Source organism: Rana temporaria, chromosome 10 (genome assembly GCF_905171775.1).
Source record: "Rana temporaria chromosome 10, aRanTem1.1, whole genome shotgun sequence".
In the NCBI taxonomy this organism is placed as follows: Eukaryota; Metazoa; Chordata; class Amphibia; order Anura; family Ranidae; genus Rana; species Rana temporaria.
In genome coordinates, this window is record NC_053498.1 from 86,574,126 (window position 1) to 86,583,209 (window position 9,084).

The 9,084-nt window shown below is 47.0% G+C and overlaps 1 pseudogene; it reads right to left on the minus strand.

Annotated features, from left to right (window-relative positions):
* Positions 1–8,049: 8,049 nt before the first annotated feature.
* Positions 8,050–8,129, minus strand: LOC120916614 (annotated as a pseudogene).
* Positions 8,130–9,084: the final 955 nt, after the last annotated feature.

The window sequence follows — 9,084 nt, forward strand, 5'->3', positions numbered from 1 at the left end:
TTGTTTCATTGGAAAGTCCCACTGCCCCTCCCCCTGTCCCCATTGCCATCTTTCTGCAACTATACTGGCTGCAAATGCAGGGGGGGACCTGGTACGCTTACCACAGCGCCCCCCTAGGCAGAAGAAACACAGACCTCCCAGTCTGCATCTTCCCCAAGAGAAGCTGGGATGTGTGACACGTGACCACCCAGGTAACCCGGCTCCCTAGCCGACCTGGCCGCAATACAAGGACAGGGAGAGAGAGATTCCCAGAGATCCTCCTGGACCCACTCTCAGTAATATTCGGCCTCAGCCTCCCCAGCTGTCTGGCCCCGGCTCCATATCGGTGTCTCCCCGCCGGAGGAAACACCATAACTGAGGGACCGGCGGGAGGATGAGGCTTAAATCTTGGCTGAAGGTGGCGTTTCCTGAGAGGGGAGGAGCTGGGATCTCTCTAAGGTGGCTGTCCTGAAAGACGGCCTAGGGAAATATATGTTCCCTGACCATGCTTTCTGGACCACATGTCAGCAGTAATGTGGACCTTGCAGCTGACTGCCTTGCCCAGGGATGCCAAAACATTGCCTTCCACATGATGATACAGAGCTGGAATGAGCAAAGAAATAGTGACTGGAAACCTGCCATTGTGGTACAGCACATTCTGCAAATTCATGGAAAGGGGCAGAATTCACCAGACGCAAAGGCAGGAGTTGTAAAGCGAGCAATTTGAACAAGCTGAAATTTAGAAGCTAGGCATGTGGGTGACAGGGAGTGTATTTTTTCTTCACTGCAGAAGCTGGGGCAGATAAATTTGACTTATACTCAGCTGTTGCAACCCCTCCCCCCTCCCAGCAGTGTGCTTTTATGGCTGCCTGTCTGTACCTCCCTAGATTTCATTTCCTTTTTACTTAGCGTCCACCCACACCAGAAGAAGGTGAACTGAAGAGAGTATATTTATGTATTCCTGTAATAAAGTTCACATTTTTAGTAGGAGTAGAGCCAAGGACAGGCGAAATCCCAGCAAGTAAAACGGATTGCCCGCATTGCCTGCTTATTTGAGTCGTCATGCTTTTCAAGCATAAATCTTGGAAACATAAGTCTTCCACGTCTCCTAGAAAAAATTACATTTCGCCCAATAACAGCCACTTTAAGGGCAGCCTCCTCTGGAAGTGTGTCCTGAGAAGTTTGCTGGACAATAGCCTGTCAAAGATTTAATGAGCTATAGTCAGCTAGAGTTAAGGGCAATACTGGAGCTCTGGAAGTTTTTCACAACCATAAGGATATGGCTGTATAGGAAAACGGCTGTGCTGTATGTGGCAAAACAAGGAAGCATGAAGAGCCTGACACTCCTTCAAATAGCAGGAGAGATCTTCATTTGGGCGGAACACTACCTGAAAGATTTAGCAGCAGTTTGTCTCCCAAGTTGCGCTAAATCACCATTTCTCGTTGAATTTCTTTGCAATGTTAGGTGTCTAAGACAAAGGGATGAGCGAGTGTGCCTGGTTTGCTTTGTGGGGGATTTGTCGAATCCTGTATGAAAGCAGAAAAACCCTAACCTAATATTGACTCCTACTGGTGTCTATAGAGAGGAGGAAATCTTATAAATCAATTCAGGTAATTTTCATGGTCAACAGGCAAGGAAGGAACTGTAAAAAAGGGACATAAGGAGCTGGATGAGAGAGAGAGGGCCCTCTTTTGAATGTGACTTTGAAGGTGACATAGGAAAAACACCAATCCCTTAAATTACAAAAAGTTATTGTAGCACTACCCCCAGAGGAGCTGCTGGTTGTGTTTGGGTGGCATGTTACCTCTATTTCCTTACCGTCTAGGGTGTCAGATGAGAGTTGAGAAAAGTTCAATGTCCACACCTTTCTAATGCCTCGTACACACAACCATTTTCCTCGGCAAAAACCATCAAGAAAACTGCTGGCAGAGCTTTTTTGCCAAGAAAAACGGTTGTGTGTATGTTTTTCGTCGAGAAAACTGTCGTGGACCTCGACGAGAAAAAAAGAGAACATGCTCTCTTTTTTCTCGTCGGGAGTCTCAATTTTCTCGTTGTGGTTCTCAGCTGGTTTACGATCAAAAACACGTTCGTGTGAATGCTTAAAAAACACGCATGCTCAGAATAAAGTATGAGATGGGAGCGCACCTTCGGTAAAAGTAGCATTCGTAATGGAGATGGCACATTCATCACGCTGTAACAGACTGAAAAGCGCGAATCGTCTCTCACCATCACCTATCAGTCGGTAACCTAACTGCAAACTACCTGAAGGAGATCCAGGCACAAAGGCTATGAAGGAGATTTATCTCCACTATCTCAATTCTAAGGAGGGTCTGTGGCAGAGACTTTTTCCCTTAAAGTTCCGAGTGATACTCTCGCTGCCAGGTCAGTGAGAGAGGCCTGTCCAGGTACACTACACCCACTCTGGCTGGAGTGGCGAAGAAAACAGCTGGATTCAGGTATGCGGGCGCATCCTTGCGGTGGCGTAGCGTATCGTATTTACACTACGCCACAGTAAGTTAGCAAGGCAAGTACTGTATTCACAAAGTACTTGCCTGCTAAGTTACGGCGGCGTATCATAAATGGGGCCGGCGTAAGTGCGCCTAATTCAAATGAGGATGTGGGGGGGCGTGTTTTATGTATATGAAGTGTGACCTGACGTGATTGACGTTTTTTAAAGAACGCGCATGCACCATCCGTGTACATATCCCAGTGTGCATTGCGGCTAAGTACGCCGCACGGACGTTTTGGTTTCGACGTGGACGTAAATTACGTCCAGCCCTATTCACAGACGACTTACGCAAACGACGTAACATTTTCAAATTTCGATGCGGGAATGCCGGCCATACTTAACATTACTAGTCCAGCTATTTGATGGAATAACTATAAGCCTGAAAATGCCTTACATAAACGGCGTATCTGTACTGCTTCGGCTGGACGTACGTTTGTGAATCGGCGTATCTAGTGATTTACATATTCTACGCCGACCGCAATGGAAGCGCCACCTAGCGGCCAGCCTAAAAATTACACTTTAAGATACGAGGGTGTAAGACACTTACGCCGCTCGTATCTTAGCCTAATTTAAGCGTATCTGGTTACCAGAATACGCTTAAATTTGCATTGGCGCAGATTCAGACTTAGGCTGGCGTATCTACTGATACGCCGGCCTAAGTCTTTCTGAATCTGCCTAAAAGTGTTGTTGGAAGCAGAACTGTTTCCTATTTGTTACGCCTGAGTCTGCTGTTTTTTCTCCTACTACATCTTTACTCTTCACCACAAGTTTTATTGTTTTTACCAGGCTGGGTAATAAAGAGCACAGAAAAAGACACCTGTCGTGGACATTCCCTTACTGCTGCTTTCACCATACACCCTTAGATGGCGGAGGAGACTTGAGGTAACATGCTACCCAAAACAAACCAGCCGCTCCTTCGGGGGTAGTGCTACATGTGGGGGCTCGTCCGGGATAGGCTGTTACCTCGGACAACTACATTGAGAAATGTACTCCGCCATTGAAAGCCAGGAATTGTTGTGGTGTTAGACTGTGCTGGTGAGGAGAGAGTTAACGTCAGGTAGTTAAAGTCTGGGCGCACGTGCAACGGAGTGACGTGTGCCTGCAATGTGCCCAGAAAAGAACTTGAAGTGGGAGGAGTTACCCACCCCTGCGTGAGATGTAGGGCGAGTTTGGCGCCATAGGACGGAGTGATTGCCCGCCCATGAGAGAGAGTCGTGCAACATGTATGTGCCCCCGACGCCGTTTGAGAGATTGAGACCCCCGATGTCTACAGTGGGGATTAATCTGATGGCCCGCTGCATGCATGGCGGTGGTCCCCCGCTTGGCTCACCTCTGGAAAAATGGGCCCCGTCAAGGTCTCCCATGGCTGTGGTCGAGGCCTATCGATGCATGGACATGACAAGGTCAGTGTATCTGTAGCAGAGCGTGTTTGTTTGCCTGCAGAAGAATACAACACTTCTGAACTTGACTCTTCATCTGATGTGGGAGATGACCAGTGGTTTGAGCCGAAGCTGCCCGAGTCACAATGGGGCAGAAACTCCCGTGCTTCCAAATCCCGCAAGTTCAAGAGACGTTTTAGGAATGCCGCGCCACGGGCGGCTGTCCCGCAGTTAACCTGGGGAGTTATGGTGCCAAGCACCAGTGTTACTAAAGAGACTGCTCCCATACCAGCTGCACTACATGTTGTAAAAAGAGCGACTGACGCTATTGTTATGCAAGGACTTGGACACCCCCGTACCCTGCCAAAACTGGCCCGTCTTCAACGCATTTTGATGAAGAAGGTGGTCCAGGACTATGGGTGGGAGTTTCCATATGTGCCCCAGCTCTCATGGCACTAATTGTAAGCGCTGCGCTATATAAATCCTGTATAATAATAATAATTGAAGAAGTGAGAGAGGCGTGGGTGCAAGGACGCTATCTGGAGTAACTGGAAGTACCCATAGGCCCATCGCGGCACCGAATATGCTTTCATTTGTACTGGCCACCGGTTTGAGGGTTGCCTAGCTGACTGGAGCACCGGTCGGTACATCCACAGCGACAAAGTGGTACTCAAGAGTCCCGGGAAATTGGATCGGGTCTATTCAATCACCACAGTGAATAGCCAAGGGGACGTTGTCACTCTGCCGGATCCCAGATTTTACATGTAGGACCAATGCCTACAGTGTCACTTTTGTTTCTGCCGCTGTTTGAAGGAATCATGGATGGGAACGATCACCCCATTTCAGTTTTTGTTTTTGTTTCTTTCTCCGGATCCACATTTGACTGTGATGTGAAGAACTTCGGGGGGAGGTAATGATAAGTTATTAAGATTAGGGTCTTGCGGATTTCATCACAGCAGAAGAAGAAAAAAAAGAAGAAAAGTTTTTCTTTCTCTCTCTGAGTGCTCTATATTTGAGCTTGAACTGCACTATACTGGTAGTACCAGCGCACTGACCACTAGGAGCAGTGCTTTGCAGTTTCTACCACTGCAGAAAGATAATCTGTATATACAGGTATTTTCTCTTAAGCCCTTGCAGTTTGAGAAAATCTCAGCACTTATTTGAATGTGTCCCTTTGGGAAGAAAGGAGGCCTCGCCTTAGTTGGCAGAGTTGCAGCTTCATTTCATCCTCAGTGACTGTATAAATGTATATTTTGTGTGTTCTTCCATTTTTTGTTTTGCAGGTTGTTGATAATCTATCAAAACTGTCGGAGAATGGGGCAGGATAGATAGTCAGGAATGTTTGATGTCATAATGTATCACTGTGGATAATGTACATAAATAATGTTTTTTATATATTTTTATATTTGTCTATTCTTTCTATTTCTTCTCTTTACTGTCAAAGCAGAATCAGGTCAGGTGTTCAGGCGTGAACACCAGTTTGTTCGGACACTGAGGACAGTGTCTATTCAAGTGGGGGGAGTGTTGTAGCGCCTGGTTACTTCTAAGAACCAGTGCAATTTAAATTTAGAGGGGGTCAGAGAGTTAGTTACTCTGACCAGGCTGATTAGTTTGAATTTGGGTCTCAGTCTCAGCTTGGCTGTGCTGTGGGCTCATTCTGTCGCTTCTGGGGTGCTGATTGCCACCCCAGGACGACAGGTGACAGCAGTGGATTTGAGGATTGGGTTGCTTTTCCCCAGCAGCCTATCAGGAGGGATTTTTCTTGCTGTGCATGCTGGGGGAGGGTATTTATGACAGATTGGTCTGGGTCTTCTTTCAGTATGGCACCCACCTTTAGGGTGACCACATCACTGCGCCCTGCGAAATGGCCTACCAGCCGGGGGTGCGCGTGTCACGCGGTGTTCCTGTTCCGGGACATTTGAGCTGTGGCTGGGCCCCAGTGATCGAATGGGTCCCCCAATCCTGAGAAGATCCAAAGCGTTGTTCCCTTTGAGAGGAAGCTGTTCAATGGGGAGTCCCACCTGAGTAGATCCAAGAGAGGCTGGCGATCCAATAGGGTCTCGACAATCCACGGGATCAAGGTAACTGGACACTGAAAGGCTGGATGTTGGTCACCTATCAGTCGATACCTAACTGCAACTACCTGAAGGAGATCCAGCACAAAGGCTATCAAGGAGGATTATCTCCGCTATCTCAATCTAAGGAGGGTCTGTGGCAGAGACTTTTCCCTTACAGTGTCCGAGTGATACTCTGGCTGCCAGGTCAGTGAGAGAGGCCTGTCCAGGTATACTACACCCACTCTGGCTGGAGTGGCAAAGAAAACAAAGTGTTGTTGGACGCAGGACTGTTTCCTATTTGTTACGCCTGAGTCTGCTGTTTCTTCTCCTACTACATCTTTACTCTTCACCACAAGTTTTATTGTTTTTACCCAGCTGGGTAATAAAGAGCACAGAAAATTCCTCTTTTTTTTTTACTGTGAATTTAATTATTTTAATGTTTGCTAGCTTGTACTCACATGTTTAAGGTTGCTACTACTCTGCATTCATAATCGGCATCAAATATGGATTTAAAAACATTTCTGCAGGAATTTTCTATTTTGCTTGTGGGCAGCATGAAGCCCACAAGCAAATACTTCCGGGAAGCGGTGAATGCTGATATCCCACGAGTAAAATCCTGCGAGATTTCGTCTTTCGGCGTTATTACTAGTCTTCTGGAAAGCATGACGCTGTGCTCCCAGGAGACCTAGCAAAAGACTCCCAGCAAACACCCGGGCACTCACAAAGCAAAGCGACACGCCCACTCCCGCGGGAGAGAGACCAGGAAGTGGCTGCATAGAACAATAGATTAAAGGTATTTCAATGTTTTAAACATTTTTTGATAGCGAAATGTTTATCTACATAAAAAGATCTTCTGGATATGCTATACTTCATATTTAGGGTGAACCTTTGCTTTAAGTTCTATTGACGAGTGTCTGTTTGGAGTCTTTACTAGTTTGTCAAAACTCCTCATACTAATATGAACATCATATTTTTTATTTTTGTTGAAAAGCCTATGGCGTGGGAACACACCCAAAAAACTCCACCCGGTGCAGAAAAAATGTGCACACACATAAAGAGTGTTCACAAAAACGTGCAGATGGGTACAACGTCAAGTGGTCCTCCTGTGAAAAAGGACCCAAACCCTGATCCCCGGGGCGTTAGGCTCCAGACGGGGACTAAGGTACTGTGGTCCAAGCAACCGAAGCCGACACGGACCCAACTTCCTTGGAGGGACTGCCGAAACAGAACCCATCCAGGACTAGGTGGGGCTCCCCTGAAGGGAGACCCCATGAGAGCAGGCGGACTGAGCCAGAAGGCCATGTCCACCCACTCCCAAGACGTTCAGGGCTGGTCCGAGGACCGGCACCCTACTAATCAAACAGTGAACAAATAACGTGCACAAACGAAAAAAGACAAAAACGTGACAAACATAGGCAATGAATGAAATAAAGTGGGGGAAAGGGATAGTGGAGAGGAGAGTGAAATAAGTGGTCATTGTGTTATACAATGACCAGGCCCTCCGGCCAAGAATAAAAAATTCCTCCGGTCCCAGCCAAAAGGCCCGGCCCAGGAGGCAGGTGCTCAAAAAAAGTGTGTTATTGGTGCAGTGACCGTGGTACCAGTCAAATCAAAGTGACCCTCACTCACAGTGATTCTTCTGGTACCCCTGGACTGCCACTCCAGGGGCACATGCACCATAGGCTTTTCCGTTCCAAATCCAACCCCCCGACCGGCCAGTGCAGCCCTCCACCCCCATCAGATAGAGAGCCCTTCAAGGTTTTCTTAGGGAGACCTGCCGCTCCAGTTAGCAGCCTCCACCAATACTAGCCCTTCCAAACCCCCTGTCAACCCGGTGGATTTGCATGGTCTTACCCCGTCCACTCTCAGGGCAGTACCAGCTCCTCCTACCAGATCTCTGACAGGGACAGCACTTACACCGGCCAGCCAGAAGGCCGGACTAGAACTCGGCAAAAAGACCAGACCAGCGCAGCCACCCATCATCACCAGAAGCACCCTTCCACATGGCTCAGACGCAACCATAGGCCGGCCCCCAGTATCTGTCGGGCAGCACGGCGTAGTCTCTGCTGAAACCATCCTTCCAGGTGCAATGACGTCATTGGATTGCATCCACCCTGCCCATGTAGGAGGTGCTTGAGCGCTCCTCTGACAACTGATAAGAACAGATACTATACTTGATTTTAGCCAAAAGGCCGAGAAGCGATATGAACATCATATATAGCATGTACCGCTGTCATCGCTGGGGTACTAAAGCGCAGTGGAGATTCAGAGTAGACCGAGCAATTGGACCTGTTTGCACTTTTAGTTAGTGAGAGCATGCACTTTAAACAATAAGTTGGCATGCTTTTCATCGTTACCCTTGCTAAAATATACTAAACTAAAAAATGTAAATAAACAAAGATACGCCTCATTCTTTGGTGTGGTTGAGCAACTTCTTGCAGTGGCTGGCGTGGTGTCGTCCCTCAAGCTTCTTTACAGCGACCCAGTCACCTGGTTGGAAAGAATGTAAACCGGTTATTGTGTCAGGGTTCAGAAGGGACTTCTGAACCCTGTGGTGGACCTTTTGAAGTTCATGTTACAGTGACTGCACCTACCCCATCAGCTGAGCATGTAAAAGACAGCTTTTGAGGAAGACATAACAAAAAAAACTAACATCATATAGGAAACTTCAATGTCTTAAAAAAACTTTTGTCCAAGAAAGAGCGAAATAAACCCCCCATATTGCAAATGGGAGGAAATACCCCCCTCTTCTCCCATATTCCCTGGGCAAAAAGATGACTCAAGGAGGTCAACCAAAGCCTTTTTTTTTCCTACCGCAAGCTATACAATACAAGACGCAGCTAAAGCGATAAACCCCAAAACAATGGGGGAGGGGCATGAATTGCCCTCTGAGAAACTCAAAGAAAATGACCAAACAAGCAAAACTAAAATAATAAAAAAAAATACACCGCTAAAAGTACAAAAACCCAAAGTCAAAGTTAATCCCACTATCCACTGAAATTCAGTGCAAAGTAGAGACCTCACCTAAAACTGAAATTCAATAAAAAAAAAACACAATAGTTTCACTGAAAAGTAAATAAGTAGCTAAACCTGAAAAGATTGAATTCACTCAAAAGGAAAACAAGAAAATGGCGATGGTGCCTCAGACCGAATGGAAAC